The sequence below is a fragment of the Stegostoma tigrinum genome, chromosome 27, assembly GCF_030684315.1.
Source record: "Stegostoma tigrinum isolate sSteTig4 chromosome 27, sSteTig4.hap1, whole genome shotgun sequence".
In the NCBI taxonomy this organism is placed as follows: domain Eukaryota; kingdom Metazoa; phylum Chordata; class Chondrichthyes; order Orectolobiformes; family Stegostomatidae; genus Stegostoma; species Stegostoma tigrinum.
In genome coordinates this window covers 48,389,900-48,407,209 of record NC_081380.1, presented here as the reverse complement: position 1 = coordinate 48,407,209, position 17,310 = coordinate 48,389,900, and positions in this window count along the sequence as shown.

The following is a 17,310-nucleotide window of genomic DNA, read 5'->3' as shown; positions in this document are numbered from 1 at the left end:
GAGCGGGCACTGTCGGAGGGTCAGTGCTAAGGGAGCGGCGCGCTGTCGGAGGGTCAGTGCTGAGGGAGCGCCGCGCTGTCGGAGGGTCAGTGCTGAGGGAGCGCCGCGCTGTCTGACGGTCAGTGCTGAGGGAGCGGGCGCTGTCGGAGGGTCAGTGCTGAGGGAGCGCCGCACTGTCGGAGGGTCAGTGCTGAGGGAGCGCCGCACTGTCGGAGGGTCAGTGCTGAGGGAGCGCCGCTCTGTCGGAGGGTCAGTGCTGAGGGAGCGCCGCACTGTCGGAGGGTCAGTGCTGAGGGAGCGCCGCACTGTCGGAGGGTCAGTGCTGAGGGAGCGCCGCACTGTCGGAGGGTCAGTGCTGAGGGAGCGCCGCACTGTCGGAGGGTCAGTGCTGAGGGAGCGCCGCACTGTCGGAGGGTCAGTGCTGAGGGAGCGCCGCACTGTCGGAGGGTCAGTGCTGAGGGAGCGCCGCACTGTCGGAGGGTCAGTGCTGAGGGAGCGCCGCACTGTCGGAGGGTCAGTGCTGAGGGAGCGCCGCACTGTCGGAGGGTCAGTGCTGAGGGAGCGCCGCACTGTCGGAGGGTCAGTGCTGAGGGAGCGCCGCACTGTCGGAGGGTCAGTGCTGAGGGAGCGCCGCACTGTCGGAGGGTCAGTGCTGAGGGAGCGCCGCACTGTCGGAGGGTCAGTGCTGAGGGAGTGGGCACTGTCGGAGGGTCAGTGCTGAGGGAGCGCCGCACTGTCGGAGGGTCAGTGCTGAGGGAGCGGACACTGCCGGAGGGTCAGTGCTGAGGGAGCGCCGCACTGTCGGAGGGTCAGTGCTGAGGGAGCGCCGCACTGTCGGAGGGTCAGTGCTGAGGGAGCGCCGCACTGTCGGAAGGTCAGTGCTGAGGGAGCGGGCGCTGTCGGAGGTTCAGTGCTGAGGGAGCGCCGCACTGTCGGAGGGTCAGTGCTGAGGGAGCGCCGCACTGTCGGAGGGTCAGTGCTGAGGGAGCGGGGCACTGTCGGAGGGTCAGTGCTGAGGGAGCGCCGCACTGTCGGAAGGTCAGTGCTGAGGGAGCGGGCGCTGTCGGAGGTTCAGTGCTGAGGGAGCGCCGCGCTGTCTGAGGGTCAGTGCTGAGGGAGCGCCGCGCTGTCGGAGGGTCAGTGCTGAGGGAGCGCCGCGCTGTCGGAGGGTCAGTGCTGAGGGAGCGCCGCCCTGTAGGAGGGTCAGTGCTGAGGGAGCGGGCGCTGTCGGAGGGTCAGTGCAGAGGAGGCGCCGCACTGTAGGAGGGTCAGTGCTGAGGGAGCGGGCACTGTCAGAGGGTCAGTGCTGACGGAGCGCGGCGCTGTCGGAGGGTCAGTGCTGAGGGAGCGCCGCGCTGTCGGAGGGTCAGTGCTGAGGGAGCGCCGCGCTGTCGGAGGGTCAGTGCTGAGGGAGCGCCGCGCTGTCTGACGGTCAGTGCTGAGGGAGCGCCGCGCTGTCGGAGGGTCAGTGCTGAGGGAGCGCCGCGCTGTCGGAGGGTCAGTGCTGAGGGAGCGGGCACTGTCGGAGGGTCAGTGCTGAGGGTAGCGCCGCGCTGTCGGAGGGTCAGTGCTGAGGGAGCGCCGCGCTGTCGGAGGGTCAGTGCTGAGGGAGCGCCGCGCTGTCGGAGGGTCAGTGCTGAGGGAGCGCCGCGCTGTCGGAGGGTCAGTGCTGAGGGAGCGGGCGCTGTCGGAGGGTCAGTGCTGAGGGAGCGGGCGCTGTCGGAGGGTCAGTGCTGAGGGAGCGCCGCGCTGTCGGAGGGTCAGTGCTGAGGGAGCGCCGCACTGTCGGAGGGTCAGTGCTGAGGGAGCGGGCGCAGTCGGAGGGTCAGTGCTGAGGGAGCGCCGCGCGGTCGGAGGGTCAGTGCTGAGGGAGCGCCGCACTGTCGGAGGGTCAGTGCTGAGGGAGCGCCGCGCTGTCGGAGGGTCAGTGCTGAGGGAGCGCCGCGCTGTCGGAGGGTCAGTGCTGAGGGAGCGGGCACTGTCGGAGGGTCAGTGCTGAGGGAGCGGGCACTGTCGGAGGGTCAGTGCTGTGGGAGCGCCGCACTGTCGGAGGGTCAATGCTGAGGGAGCGCCGCGCGGTCGGAGGGTCAGTGCTGTGGGAGCGGGCACTGTCGGAGGGTCAGTGCTGAGGGAGCGCCGCACTGTCGGAGGGTCAGTGCTGAGGGAGCGCCGCACTGTCGGAGGGTCAGTGCTGAGGGAGCGCCGCGCGGTCGGAGGGTCAGTGCTTAGGGAGCGGGCACTGTCGGAGGGTCAGTGCTGAGGGAGCGCCGCACTGTCGGAGGGTCAGTGCTGAGGAAGCGCCGCACTGTCGGAGGGTCAGTGTTGAGGGAGTGGGCACTGTCGGAGGGTCTGCGCTGAGGGAGCGCCGCACTGTCGGAGGGTCAGTGCTGAGGGAGCGGACACTGTCGGAGGGTCAGTGCTGGGGGAGCGCCGCACTGTCGGAAGGTCAGTGCTGGGGGAGCGGGCGCTGTCGGAGGGTCAGTGCTGAGGGAGCGCCGCACTGTCGGAGGGTCAGTGCTGAGGAAGCGCCGCACTGTCGGAGGGTCAGTGCTGAGGGAGCGCCGCACTGTCGGAGGGTCAGTGCTGAGGAAGCGCCGCACTGTCGGAGGGTCAGTGTTGAGGGAGTGGGCACTGTCGGAGGGTCTGCGCTGAGGGAGCGCCGCACTGTCGGAGGGTCAGTGCTGAGGGAGCGGACACTGTCGGAGGGTCAGTGCTGGGGGAGCGCCGCACTGTCGGAAGGTCAGTGCTGGGGGAGCGGGCGCTGTCGGAGGGTCAGTGCTGAGGGAGCGCCGCACTGTCGGAGGGTCAGTGCAGAGGGAGCGCCGCACTGTCGGAGGGTCAGTGCAGAGGGAGCGCCGCACTGTCGGAGGGTCAGTGCTGAGGGAGCGGGCGCTGTCGGAGGGTCAGTGCTGAGGGAGCGCCGCACTGTCGGAGGGTCAGTGCTGAGGGAGCGCCGCACTGTCGGAGGGTCAGTGCTGAAGGAGCGCCGCACTGTCGGAGGGTCAGTGCTGAGGGAGCGCCGCACTGTCGGAGGGTCAGTGCTGAGGGAGCGGGCACTGTCGGAGGGTCAGTGCTGAGGGAGCACCGCACTGTCGGAAGGTCAGTGCTGAGGGAGCGGGCGCTGTCGGAGGGTCAGTGCTGAGGGAGCGCCGCACTGTCGGAGGGTCAGTGCTGAGGGAGCGCCGCACTGTCGGAGGGTCAGTGCTGAGGGAGCGCCGCACTGTCGGAGGGTCAGTGCTGAGGGAGCGCCGCACTGTCGGAGGGTCAGTGCTGAGGGAGCGCCGCACTGTCGGAAGGTCAGTGCTGAGGGAGCGGGCGCTGTCGGAGGGTCAGTGCTGAGGGAGCGCCGCACTGTCGGAGGGTCAGTGCTGAGGGAGCGCCGCACTGTCGGAGGGTCAGTGCTGAGGGAGTGGGCACTGCTGGAGGGTCTGCGCTGAGGGAGCGCCACACTGTCGGAGGGTCAGTGCTGAGGGAGCGCCGCGCTGTCGGAGGGTCAGTGCTGAGGGAGCGCCGCGCTGTCGGAGGGTCAGTGCTGAGGGAGCGCCGCGCTGTCGGAGGGTCAGTGCTGAGGGTGCGCCGCGCTGTCGGAAGGTCAGTGCTGAGGGAGCGGGCGCTGTCGGAGGGTCAGTGCTGAGGGAGCGCCGCACTTTCGGAGGGTCAGTGCTGAGGGAGCGCCGCACTGTCGGAGGGTCAGTGCTGAGGGAGCGCCGCACTGTCGGAGGGTCAGTGCTGAGGGAGCGCCGCGCTGTCGGAGGGTCAGTGCTGAGGGAGCGCCGCGCTGTCGGAGGGTCAGTGCTGAGGGAGCGCCGCACTGTCGGAGGGTCAGTGCTGAGGGAGCGCCGCGCTGTCTGAGGGTCAGTGCTGAGGGAGCGCCGCGCTGTCGGAGGGTCAGTGCTGAGGGAACGCCGCGCTGTCGGAGGGTCAGTGCTGAGGGAACGCCGCGCTGTCGGAGGGTCAGTGCTGAGGGAGCGCCGCCCTGTCGGAGGGTCAGTGCTGAGGGAGCGGGCGCTGTCGGAGGGTCAGTGCAGAGGAGGCGCCGCACTGTAGGAGGGTCAGTGCTGAGGGAGCGGGCACTGTCAGAGGGTCAGTGCTGACGGAGCGCCGCGCTGTCGGAGGGTCAGTGCTGAGGGAGCGCCGCGCTGTCGGAGGGTCAGTGCTGAGGGAGCGCCGCGCTGTCGGAGGGTCAGTGCTGAGGGAGCGCCGCGCTGTCGGAGGGTCAGTGCTGAGGGAGCGCCGCGCTGTCTGACGGTCAGTGCTGAGGGAGCGCCGCGCTGTCTGACGGTCAGTGCTGAGGGAGCGCCGCGCTGTCGGAGGGTCAGTGCTGAGGGAGCGGGCACTGTCGGAGGGTCAGTGCTGAGGGTAGCGCCGCGCTGTCGGAGGGTCAGTGCTGAGGGAGCGCCGCGCTGTCGGAGGGTCAGTGCTGAGGGAGCGCCGCGCTGTCGGAGGGTCAGTGCTGAGGGAGCGCCGCGCTGTCGGAGGGTCAGTGCTGAGGGAGCGCCGCGCTGTCGGAGGGTCAGTGCTGAGGGAGCGGGCGCTGTCGGAGGGTCAGTGCTGAGGGAGCGGGCGCTGTCGGAGGGTCAGTGCTGAGGGAGCGCCGCACTGTCGGAGGGTCAGTGCTGAGGGAGCGGGCACTGTCGGAGGGTCAGTGCTGAGGGAGCGCCGCGCGGTCGGAGGGTCAGTGCTGAGGGAGCGCCGCGCTGTCGGAGGGTCAGTGCTGAGGGAGCGCCGCGCTGTCGGAGGGTCAGTGCTGAGGGAGCGCCGCGCTGTCGGAGGGTCAGTGCTGAGGGAGCGCCGCGCTGTCGGAGGGTCAGTGCTGAGGGAGCGGGGCACTGTCGGAGGGTCAGTGCTGAGGGAGCGCCGCACTGTCGGAGGGTCAGTGCTGAGGGAGCGCCGCGCTGTCTGAGGGTCAGTGCTGAGGGAGCGCCGCGCTGTCGGAGGGTCAGTGCTGAGGGAACGCCGCGCTGTCGGAGGGTCAGTGCTGAGGGAGCGCCGCCCTGTCGGAGGGTCAGTGCTGAGGGAGCGGGCGCTGTCGGAGGGTCAGTGCAGAGGAGGCGCCGCACTGTAGGAGGGTCAGTGCTGAGGGAGCGGGCACTGTCAGAGGGTCAGTGCTGACGGAGCGCCGCGCTGTCGGAGGGTCAGTGCTGAGGGAGCGCCGCGCTGTCGGAGGGTCAGTGCTGAGGGAGCGCCGCGCTGTCGGAGGGTCAGTGCTGAGGGAGCGCCGCGCTGTCGGAGGGTCAGTGCTGAGGGAGCGCCGCGCTGTCTGACGGTCAGTGCTGAGGGAGCGCCGCGCTGTCGGAGGGTCAGTGCTGAGGGAGCGGGCACTGTCGGAGGGTCAGTGCTGAGGGTAGCGCCGCGCTGTCGGAGGGTCAGTGCTGAGGGAGCGCCGCGCTGTCGGAGGGTCAGTGCTGAGGGAGCGCCGCGCTGTCGGAGGGTCAGTGCTGAGGGAGCGCCGCGCTGTCGGAGGGTCAGTGCTGAGGGAGCGCCGCGCTGTCGGAGGGTCAGTGCTGAGGGAGCGGGCGCTGTCGGAGGGTCAGTGCTGAGGGAGCGGGCGCTGTCGGAGGGTCAGTGCTGAGGGAGCGCCGCACTGTCGGAGGGTCAGTGCTGAGGGAGCGGGCACTGTCGGAGGGTCAGTGCTGAGGGAGCGCCGCGCGGTCGGAGGGTCAGTGCTGAGGGAGCGCCGCGCTGTCGGAGGGTCAGTGCTGAGGGAGCGCCGCGCTGTCGGAGGGTCAGTGCTGAGGGAGCGCCGCGCTGTCGGAGGGTCAGTGCTGAGGGAGCGCCGCGCTGTCGGAGGGTCAGTGCTGAGGGAGCGCCGCGCTGTCGGAGGGTCAGTGCTGAGGGAGCGCCGCGCTGTCGGAGGGTCAGTGCTGAGGGAGCGCCGCGCTGTCGGAGGGTCAGTGCTGAGGGAGCGCCGCGCTGTCGGAGGGTCAGTGCTGAGGGAGCGCCGCGCTGTCGGAGGGTCAGTGCTGAGGGAGCGCCGCACTGTCGGAGGGTCAGTGCTGAGGGAGCGGGCACTGTCGGAGGGTCAGTGCTGTGGGAGCGCCGCACTGTCGGAGGGTCAGTGCTGAGGGAGCGCCGCGCGGTCGGAGGGTCAGTGCTGTGGGAGCGGACACTGTCGGAGGGTCAGTGCTGAGGGAGCGCCGCACTGTCGGAGGGTCAGTGCTGAGGGAGCGCCGCACTGTCGGAGGGTCAGTGCTGAGGGAGCGCCGCGCGGTCGGAGGGTCAGTGCTTAGGGAGCGCCGCGCGGTCGGAGGGTCAGTGCTGAGGGAGCGCCGCACTGTCGGAGGGTCAGTGCTGAGGGAGCGCCGCGCGGTCGGAGGGTCAGTGCTTAGGGAGCGGGCACTGTCGGAGGGTCAGTGCTGAGGGAGCGCCGCACTGCCGGAGGGTCAGTGCTGAGGAAGCGCCGCACTGTTGGAGGGTCAGTGCTGAGGGAGCGCCGCACTGTCGGAGGGTCAGTGCTGAGGGAGCGGGCACTGTCGGAGGGTCAGTGCTGTGGGAGCGCCGCACTGTCGGAGGGTCAGTGCTGAGGGAGCGCCGCGCGGTCGGAGGGTCAGTGCTGTGGGAGCGGACACTGTCGGAGGGTCAGTGCTGAGGGAGCGCCGCACTGTCGGAGGGTCAGTGCTGAGGGAGCGCCGCACTGTCGGAGGGTCAGTGCTGAGGGAGCGCCGCGCGGTCGGAGGGTCAGTGCTTAGGGAGCGCCGCGCGGTCGGAGGGTCAGTGCTGAGGGAGCGCCGCACTGTCGGAGGGTCAGTGCTGAGGGAGCGCCGCGCGGTCGGAGGGTCAGTGCTTAGGGAGCGGGCACTGTCGGAGGGTCAGTGCTGAGGGAGCGCCGCACTGCCGGAGGGTCAGTGCTGAGGAAGCGCCGCACTGTTGGAGGGTCAGTGTTGAGGGAGTGGGCACTGTCGTAGGGTCTGCGCTGAGGGAGCGCCGCGCTGTCGGAGGGTCAGCGCTGAGGGAGCGCCGCGCTGTCGGAGGGTCAGTGCTGAGGGAGCGCCGCGCTGTCGGAGGGTCAGTGCTGAGGGAGCGCCGCGCTGTCGGAGGGTCAGTGCTGATGGGAGCGCCGCACTGTCGGAGGGTCAGTGCTGAGGGAGCGGGCACTGTCGGAGGGTCAGTGCTGTGGGAGCGCCGCACTGTCGGAGGGTCAGTGCTGAGGGAGCGCCGCGCGGTCGGAGGGTCAGTGCTGTGGGAGCGGGCACTGTCGGAGGGTCAGTGCTGAGGGAGCGCCGCACTGTCGGAGGGTCAGTGCTGAGGGAGCGCCGCACTGTCGGAGGGTCAGTGCTGAGGGAGCGCCGCGCGGTCGGCGGGTCAGTGCTTAGGGAGCGGGCACTGTCGGAGGGTCAGTGCTGAGGGAGCGTCGCACTGCCGGAGGGTCAGTGCTGAGGAAGCGCCGCACTGTTGGAGGGTCAGTGTTGAGGGAGTGGGCACTGTCGGAGGGTCTGCGCTGAGGGAGCGCCGCACTGTCGGAGGGTCAGTGCTGAGGGAGCGGACACTGTCGGAGGGTCAGTGCTGGGGGAGCGCCGCACTGTCGGAAGGTCAGTGCTGGGGGAGCGGGCGCTGTCGGAGGGTCAGTGCTGAGGGAGCGCCGCACTGTCGGAGGGTCAGTGCTGAGGGAGCGCCGCACTGTCGGAGGGTCAGTGCTGAGGGAGCGCCGCACTGTCGGAAGGTCAGTGCTGAGGGAGCGGGCGCTGTCGGAGGGTCAGTGCTGAGTGAGCGCCGCGCTGTCGGAGGGTCAGTGCTGAGGGAGCGCCGCGCTGTCGGAGGGTCAGTGCTGAGGGAGCGCCGCGCTGTCGGAGGGTCAGTGCTGAGGGAGCGCCGCGCTGTCGGAGGGTCAGTGCTGAGGGAGCGCCGCGCTGTCGGAGGGTCAGTGCTGAGGGGGCGCCGCGCTGTCGGAGGGTCAGTGCTGAGGGAGCGCCGCGCTGTCGGAGGGTCAGTGCTGAGGGAGCGCCGCGCTGTCGGAAGGTCAGTGCTGAGGGAGCGGGCGCTGTCGGAGGGTCAGTGCTGAGGGAGCGCCGCACTGTCGGAGGGTCAGTGCTTAGGGAGCGCCGCGCGGTCGGAGGGTCAGTGCTGAGGGAGCGCCGCACTGTCGGAGGGTCAGTGCTGAGGGAGCGCCGCGCGGTCGGAGGGTCAGTGCTTAGGGAGCGGGCACTGTCGGAGGGTCAGTGCTGAGGGAGCGCCGCACTGCCGGAGGGTCAGTGCTGAGGAAGCGCCGCACTGTTGGAGGGTCAGTGTTGAGGGAGTGGGCACTGTCGGAGGGTCTGCGCTGAGGGAGCGCCGCACTGTCGGAGGGTCAGTGCTGAGGGAGCGCCGCGCTGCCTGAGGGTCAGTGCTGAGGGAGCGCCGCGCTGTCGGAGGGTCAGTGCTGAGGGAGCGCCGCGCTGTCGGAGGGTCAGTGCTGAGGGAGCGCCGCCCTGTCGGAGGGTCAGTGCTGAGGGAGCGGGCGCTGTCGGAGGGTCAGTGCAGAGGAGGCGCCGCACTGTAGGAGGGTCAGTGCTGAGGGAGCGGGCACTGTCAGAGGGTCAGTGCTGACGGAGCGCCGCGCTGTCGGAGGGTCAGTGCTGAGGGAGCGCCGCGCTGTCGGAGGGTCAGTGCTGAGGGAGCGCCGCGCTGTCTGACGGTCAGTGCTGAGGGAGCGCCGCGCTGTCGGAGGGTCAGTGCTGAGGGAGCGCCGCGCTGTCGGAGGGTCAGTGCTGAGGGAGCGGGCACTGTCGTAGGGTCAGTGCTGAGGGTAGCGCCGCGCTGTCGGAGGGTCAGTGCTGAGGGAGCGCCGCGCTGTCGGAGGGTCAGTGCTGAGGGAGCGCCGCGCTGTCGGAGGGTCAGTGCTGAGGGAGCGCCGCCCTGTCGGAGGGTCAGTGCTGAGGGAGCGGGCGCTGTCGGAGGGTCAGTGCAGAGGAGGCGCCGCACTGTAGGAGGGTCAGTGCTGAGGGAGCGGGCACTGTCAGAGGGTCAGTGCTGACGGAGCGCCGCGCTGTCGGAGGGTCAGTGCTGAGGGAGCGCCGCGCTGTCGGAGGGTCAGTGCTGAGGGAGCGCCGCGCTGTCGGAGGGTCAGTGCTGAGGGAGCGCCGCGCTGTCTGACGGTCAGTGCTGAGGGAGCGCCGCGCTGTCTGACGGTCAGTGCTGAGGGAGCGCCGCGCTGTCTGACGGTCAGTGCTGAGGGAGCGCCGCGCTGTCTGACGGTCAGTGCTGAGGGAGCGGGCACTGTCGTAGGGTCAGTGCTGAGGGTAGCGCCGCGCTGTCGGAGGGTCAGTGCTGAGGGAGCGCCGCGCTGTCGGAGGGTCAGTGCTGAGGGAGCGCCGCGCTGTCGGAGGGTCAGTGCTGAGGGAGCGCCGCGCTGTCGGAGGGTCAGTGCTGAGGGAGCGCCGCGCTGTCGGAGGGTCAGTGCTGAGGGAGCGCCGCGCTGTCGGAGGGTCAGTGCTGAGGGAGCGGGCGCTGTCGGAGGGTCAGTGCTGAGGGAGCGGGCGCTGTCGGAGGGTCAGTGCTGAGGGAGCGCCGCACTGTCGGAGGGTCAGTGCTGAGGGAGCGGGCACTGTCGGAGGGTCAGTGCTGAGGGAGCGCCGCGCTGTCAGAGGGTCAGTGCTGAGGGAGCGCCGCGCTGTCGGAGGGTCAGTGCTGAGGGTGCGCCGCGCTGTCGGAGGGTCAGTGCTGAGGGAGCGCCGCGCTGTCGGAGGGTCAGTGCTGAGGGAGCGCCGCGCTGTCGGAGGGTCAGTGCTGAGGGAGCGCCGCGCTGTCGGAGTTTCAGTGCTGAGGGAGCGCCGCGCTGTCGGAAGGTCAGTGCTGAGGGAGCGCCGCACTGTCGGAGGGTCAGTGCTGAGGGAGCGCCGCACTGTCGGAGGGTCAGTGCTGAGGGAGCGCCGCAGTGTCGGAGGGTCAGTGCTGAGGGAGCGCCGCACTGTCGGAGGGTCAGTGCTGAGGGAGCGCCGCACTGTCGGAAGGTCAGTGCTGAGGGAGCGGGCGCTGTCGGAGGGTCAGTGCTGAGGGAGCGCCGCACTGTCGGAGGGTCAGTGCTGAGGGAGCGCCGCACTGTCGGAGGGTCAGTGCTGAGGGAGCGGGCACTGTCGGAGGGTCAGTGCTGTGGGAGCGCCGCACTGTCGGAGGATCAGTGCTGAGGGAGCGCCGCGCGGTCGGAGGGTCAGTGCTGTGGGAGCGGGCACTGTCGGAGGGTCAGTGCTGAGGGAGCGCCGCACTGACGGAGGGTCAGTGCTGAGGGAGCGCCGCACTGTCGGAGGGTCAGTGCTGAGGGAGCGGGCACTGTCAGAGGGTCAGTGCTGACGGAGCGCCGCGCTGTCGGAGGGTCAGTGCTGAGGGAGCGCCGCGCTGTCGGAGGGTCAGTGCTGAGGGAGCGCCGCGCTGTCTGACGGTCAGTGCTGAGGGAGCGCCGCGCTGTCGGAGGGTCAGTGCTGAGGGAGCGCCGCGCTGTCGGAGGGTCAGTGCTGAGGGAGCGGGCACTGTCGTAGGGTCAGTGCTGAGGGTAGCGCCGCGCTGTCGGAGGGTCAGTGCTGAGGGAGCGCCGCGCTGTCGGAGGGTCAGTGCTGAGGGAGCGCCGCGCTGTCGGAGGGTCAGTGCTGAGGGAGCGCCGCCCTGTCGGAGGGTCAGTGCTGAGGGAGCGGGCGCTGTCGGAGGGTCAGTGCAGAGGAGGCGCCGCACTGTAGGAGGGTCAGTGCTGAGGGAGCGGGCACTGTCAGAGGGTCAGTGCTGACGGAGCGCCGCGCTGTCGGAGGGTCAGTGCTGAGGGAGCGCCGCGCTGTCGGAGGGTCAGTGCTGAGGGAGCGCCGCGCTGTCGGAGGGTCAGTGCTGAGGGAGCGCCGCGCTGTCTGACGGTCAGTGCTGAGGGAGCGCCGCGCTGTCTGACGGTCAGTGCTGAGGGAGCGCCGCGCTGTCTGACGGTCAGTGCTGAGGGAGCGCCGCGCTGTCTGACGGTCAGTGCTGAGGGAGCGGGCACTGTCGTAGGGTCAGTGCTGAGGGTAGCGCCGCGCTGTCGGAGGGTCAGTGCTGAGGGAGCGCCGCGCTGTCGGAGGGTCAGTGCTGAGGGAGCGCCGCGCTGTCGGAGGGTCAGTGCTGAGGGAGCGCCGCGCTGTCGGAGGGTCAGTGCTGAGGGAGCGCCGCGCTGTCGGAGGGTCAGTGCTGAGGGAGCGGGCGCTGTCGGAGGGTCAGTGCTGAGGGAGCGGGCGCTGTCGGAGGGTCAGTGCTGAGGGAGCGCCGCACTGTCGGAGGGTCAGTGCTGAGGGAGCGGGCACTGTCGGAGGGTCAGTGCTGAGGGAGCGCCGCGCTGTCAGAGGGTCAGTGCTGAGGGAGCGCCGCGCTGTCGGAGGGTCAGTGCTGAGGGTGCGCCGCGCTGTCGGAGGGTCAGTGCTGAGGGAGCGCCGCGCTGTCGGAGGGTCAGTGCTGAGGGAGCGCCGCGCTGTCGGAGGGTCAGTGCTGAGGGAGCGCCGCGCTGTCGGAAGGTCAGTGCTGAGGGAGCGCCGCACTGTCGGAGGGTCAGTGCTGAGGGAGCGCCGCACTGTCGGAGGGTCAGTGCTGAGGGAGCGCCGCAGTGTCGGAGGGTCAGTGCTGAGGGAGCGCCGCACTGTCGGAGGGTCAGTGCTGAGGGAGCGCCGCACTGTCGGAAGGTCAGTGCTGAGGGAGCGGGCGCTGTCGGAGGGTCAGTGCTGAGGGAGCGCCGCACTGTCGGAGGGTCAGTGCTGAGGGAGCGCCGCACTGTCGGAGGGTCAGTGCTGAGGGAGCGGGCACTGTCGGAGGGTCAGTGCTGTGGGAGCGCCGCACTGTCGGAGGATCAGTGCTGAGGGAGCGCCGCGCGGTCGGAGGGTCAGTGCTGTGGGAGCGGGCACTGTCGGAGGGTCAGTGCTGAGGGAGCGCCGCACTGTCGGAGGGTCAGTGCTGAGGGAGCGCCGCACTGTCGGAGGGTCAGTGCTGAGGGAGCGCCGCACTGTCGGAGGGTCAGTGCTGAGGGAGCGCCGCGCTGTCGGAGGGTCAGTGCTGAGGGAGTGCCGCGCTGTCGGAGGGTCAGTGCTGAGGGAGCGGCGCGCTGTCGGAGGGTCAGTGCTGAGGGAGCGCCGCGCTGTCGGAGGGTCAGTGCTGAGGGAGCGCCGCGCTGTCGGAGGGTCAGTGCTGAGGGAGCGCCGCGCTGTCGGAGGGTCAGTGCTGAGGGAGCGGGCACTGTCGGAGGGTCAGTGCTGTGGGAGCGCCGCACTGTCGGAGGATCAGTGCTGAGGGAGCGCCGCGCGGTCGGAGGGTCAGTGCTGTGGGAGCGGGCACTGTCGGAGGGTCAGTGCTGAGGGAGCGCCGCACTGTCGGAGGGTCAGTGCTGAGGGAGCGCCGCACTGTCGGAGGGTCAGTGCTGAGGGAGCGCCGCGCGGTCGGAGGGTCAGTGCTGAGGGAGCGGGCACTGTCGGAGGGTCAGTGCTGAGGGAGCGCCGCACTGCCGGAGGGTCAGTGCTGAGGAAGCGCCGCACTGTTGGAGGGTCAGTGTTGAGGGAGTGGGCACTGTCGGAGGGTCTGCGCTGAGGGAGCGCCGCACTGTCGGAGGGTCAGCGCTGAGGGAGCGGACACTGTCGGAGGGTCAGTGCTGGGGGAGCGCCGCACTGTCGGAAGGTCAGTGCTGGGGGAGCGGGCGCTGTCGGAGGGTCAGTGCTGAGGGAGCGCCGCACTGTCGGAGGGTCAGTGCTGAGGGAGCGCCGCACTGTCGGAGGGTCAGTGCTGAGGGAGCGCCGCACTGTCGGAGGGTCAGTGCTGAGGGAGCGGGCGCTGTCGGAGGGTCAGTGCTGAGGGAGCGCCGCGCTGTCGGAGGGTCAGTGCTGAGGGAGCGCCGCGCTGTCGGAGGGTCAGTGCTGAGGGAGCGCCGCGCTGTCTGACGGTCAGTGCTGAGGGAGCGCCGCGCTGTCTGACGGTCAGTGCTGAGGGAGCGCCGCGCTGTCTGACGGTCAGTGCTGAGGGAGCGCCGCACTGTCGGAGGGTCAGCGCTGAGGGAGCGGACACTGTCGGAGGGTCAGTGCTGGGGGAGCGCCGCACTGTCGGAAGGTCAGTGCTGGGGGAGCGGGCGCTGTCGGAGGGTCAGTGCTGAGGGAGCGCCGCACTGTCGGAGGGTCAGTGCTGAGGGAGCGCCGCACTGTCGGAGGGTCAGTGCTGAGGGAGCGCCGCACTGTCGGAGGGTCAGTGCTGAGGGAGCGGGCGCTGTCGGAGGGTCAGTGCTGAGGGAGCGCCGCGCTGTCGGAGGGTCAGTGCTGAGGGAGCGCCGCGCTGTCGGAGGGTCAGTGCTGAGGGAGCGCCGCGCTGTCTGACGGTCAGTGCTGAGGGAGCGCCGCGCTGTCTGACGGTCAGTGCTGAGGGAGCGCCGCGCTGTCGGAGGGTCAGTGCTGAGGGAGCGCCGCGCTGTCGGAGGGTCAGTGCTGAGGGAGCGCCGCGCTGTCGGAGGGTCAGTGCTGAGGGAGCGCCGCGCTGTCGGAGGGTCAGTGCTGAGGGAGCGCCGCGCTGTCGGAGGGTCAGTGCTGAGGGAGCGGGCACTGTCGGAGGGTCAGTGCTGTGGGAGCGCCGCACTGTCGGAGGATCAGTGCTGAGGGAGCGCCGCGCGGTCGGAGGGTCAGTGCTGTGGGAGCGGGCACTGTCGGAGGGTCAGTGCTGAGGGAGCGCCGCACTGTCGGAGGGTCAGTGCTGAGGGAGCGCCGCACTGTCGGAGGGTCAGTGCTGAGGGAGCGCCGCGCGGTCGGAGGGTCAGTGCTGAGGGAGCGGGCACTGTCGGAGGGTCAGTGCTGAGGGAGCGCCGCACTGCCGGAGGGTCAGTGCTGAGGAAGCGCCGCACTGTTGGAGGGTCAGTGTTGAGGGAGTGGGCACTGTCGGAGGGTCTGCGCTGAGGGAGCGCCGCACTGTCGGAGGGTCAGTGCTGAGGGAGCGGACACTGTCGGAGGGTCAGTGCTGGGGGAGCGCCGCACTGTCGGAAGGTCAGTGCTGGGGGAGCGGGCGCTGTCGGAGGGTCAGTGCTGAGGGAGCGCCGCACTGTCGGAGGGTCAGTGCTGAGGGAGCGCCGCACTGTCGGAGGGTCAGTGCTGAGGGAGCGCCGCACTGTCGGAGGGTCAGTGCTGAGGGAGCGGGCGCTGTCGGAGGGTCAGTGCTGAGGGAGCGCCGCACTGTCGGAGGGTCAGTGCTGAGGGAGCGCCGCACTGTCGGAGGGTCAGTGCTGAAGGAGCGCCGCACTGTCGGAGGGTCAGTGCTGAGGGAGCGCCGCACTGTCGGAGGGTCAGTGCTGAGGGAGCGGGCACTGTCGGAGGGTCAGTGCTGAGGGAGCACCGCACTGTCGGAAGGTCAGTGCTGAGGGAGCGGGCGCTGTCGGAGGGTCAGTGCTGAGGGAGCGCCGCACTGTCGGAGGGTCAGTGCTGAGGGAGCGCCGCACTGTCGGAGGGTCAGTGCTGAGGGAGCGCCGCACTGTCGGAGGGTCAGTGCTGAGGGAGCGCCGCACTGTCGGAGGGTCAGTGCTGAGGGAGCGCCGCACTGTCGGAAGGTCAGTGCTGAGGGAGCGGGCGCTGTCGGAGGGTCAGTGCTGAGGGAGCGCCGCACTGTCGGAGGGTCAGTGCTGAGGGAGCGCCGCACTGTCGGAGGGTCAGCGCTGAGGGAGTGGGCACTGCTGGAGGGTCTGCGCTGAGGGAGCGCCACACTGTCGGAGGGTCAGAGCTGAGGGAGCGGACACTGCCGGAGGGTCAGTGCTGAGTGAGCGGGCACTGTCGGAGGGTCAGTGCTGAGGGAGCGCCGCACTGTCGGAGGGTCAGTGCTGAGGGAGCGCCGCAGTGTCGGAGGGTCAGTGCTGAGGGAGCGCCGCACTGTCGGAGGGTCAGTGCTGAGGGAGCGCCGCACTGTCGGAAGGTCAGTGCTGAGGGAGCGGGCGCTGTCGGAGGGTCAGTGCTGAGGGAGCGCCGCACTGTCGGAGGGTCAGTGCTGAGGGAGCGCCGCACTGTCGGAGGGTCAGCGCTGAGGGAGTGGGCACTGCCGGAGGGTCTGCGCTGAGGGAGCGCCACACTGTCGGAGGGTCAGAGCTGAGGGAGCGGACACTGCCGGAGGGTCAGTGCTGAGTGAGCGGGCACTGTCGGAGGGTCAGTGCTGAGGGAGCGGGCACTGTCGGAGGGTCAGTGCTGAGGGAGCGGGCACTGTCGGAGGGTCAGTGCTGAGGGAGCGCCGCGCTGTCGGAGGGTCAGTGCTGAGGGAGCGCCGCGCTGTCGGAGGGTCAGTGCTGAGGGAGCGCCGCGCTGTCGGAGGGTCAGTGCTGAGGGAGCGCCGCGCTGTCGGAGGGTCAGTGCTGAGGGAGCGGGCGCTGTCGGAGGGTCAGTGCTGAGGGAGCGCCGCGCTGTCGGAGGGTCAGTGCTGAGGGAGCGGGCGCTGTCGGAGGGTCAGTGCTGAGGGAGCGCCGCACTGTCGGAGGGTCAGTGCTGAGGGAGCGGACACTGCCGGAGGGTCAGTGCTGAGGGAGCGGACACTGCCGGAGGGTCAGTGCCGAGTGAGCGGGCACTGTCGGAGGGTCAGTGCCGAGTGAGCGGGCACTGTCGGAGGGTCAGTGCTGAGTGAGCGGGCACTGTCGGAGGGTCAGTGCTGAGGGAGCGGGCACTGTCGGAGGGTCAGTGCTGAGGGAGCGCCGCGCTGTCGGAGGGTCAGTGCTGAGGGAGCGCCGCGCTGTCGGAGGGTCAGTGCTGAGGGAGCGCCGCGCTGTCGGAGGGTCAGTGCTGAGGGAGCGCCGCACTGTCTGACGGTCAGTGCTGAGGGAGCGGGCACTGTCGGAGGGTCAGTGCTGAGGGAGCGCCGCGCTGTCGGAGGGTCAGTGCTGAGGGAGCGCCGCGCTGTCGGAGGGTCAGTGCTGAGGGAGCGCCGCGCTGTCGGAGGGTCAGTGCTGAGGGAGCGCCGCGCTGTCGGAGGGTCAGTGCTGAGGGAGCGGGCGCTGTCGGAGGGTCAGTGCTGAGGGAGCGCCGCGCTGTCGGAGGGTCAGTGCTGAGGGAGCGAGCGCTGTCGGAGGGTCAGTGCTGAGGGGGCGCCGCACTGTCGGAGGGTCAGTGCTGAGGGAGCGGACACTGCCGGAGGGTCAGTGCTGAGGGAGCGGACACTGCCGGAGGGTCAGTGCCGAGTGAGCGGGCACTGTCGGAGGGTCAGTGCCGAGTGAGCGGGCACTGTCGGAGGGTCAGTGCCGAGTGAGCGGGCACTGTCGGAGGGTCAGTGCTGAGGGAGCGGGCACTGTCGGAGGGTCAGTGCTGAGGGAGCGCCGCGCTGTCGGAGGGTCAGTGCTGAGGGAGCGCCGCGCTGTCGGAGGGTCAGTGCTGAGGGAGCGCCGCACTGTCTGACGGTCAGTGCTGAGGGAGCGGGCACTGTCGGAGGGTCAGTGCTGAGGGAGCGCCGCGCTGTCGGAGGGTCAGTGCTGAGGGAGCGCCGCGCTGTCGGAGGGTCAGTGCTGAGGGAGCGGGCGCTGTCGGAGGGTCAGTGCTGAGGGAGCGCCGCACTGTCGGAGGGTCAGTGCTGAGGGAGCGCCGCACTGTCGGAGGGTCAGTGCTGAGGGAGCGCCGCACTGTCGGAGGGTCAGTGCTGAGGGAGCGGGCACTGTCAGAGGGTCAGTGCTGAGGGAGCGCCGCCGTCGGAGGGTCAGTGTTGAGGGAGCGCCGCACTGTCGGAGGGTCAGTGCTGAGGGAGCGGACACTGCCGGAGGGTCAGTGCCGAGTGAGCGGGCACTGTCGGAGGGTCAGTGCCGAGTGAGCGGGCACTGTCGGAGGGTCAGTGCTGAGTGAGCGGGCACTGTCGGAGGGTCAGTGCTGAGGGAGCGGGCACTGTCGGAGGGTCAGTGCTGAGGGAGCGCCGCGCTGTCGGAGGGTCAGTGCTGAGGGAGCGCCGCGCTGTCTGACGGTCAGTGCTGAGGGAGCGGGCACTGTCGGAGGGTCAGTGCTGAGGGAGCGCTGCGCTGTCGGAGGGTCAGTGCTGAGGGAGCGCCGCGCTGTCGGAGGGTCAGTGCTTAGGGAGCGCCGCGCGGTCGGAGGGTCAGTGCTGAGGGAGCGCCGCACTGTCGGAGGGTCAGTGCTGAGGGAGCGCCGCGCGGTCGGAGGGTCAGTGCTTAGGGAGCGGGCACTGTCGGAGGGTCAGTGCTGAGGGAGCGCCGCACTGCCGGAGGGTCAGTGCTGAGGAAGCGCCGCACTGTTGGAGGGTTAGTGTTGAGGGAGTGGGCACTGTCGGAGGGTCTGCGCTGAGGGAGCGCCGCGCTGTCGGAGGGTCAGTGCTGAGGGAGCGCCGCGCTGTCGGAGGGTCAGTGCTGAGGGAGCGCCGCGCTGTCGGAGGGTCAGTGCTGAGGGAGCGCCGCGCTGTCGG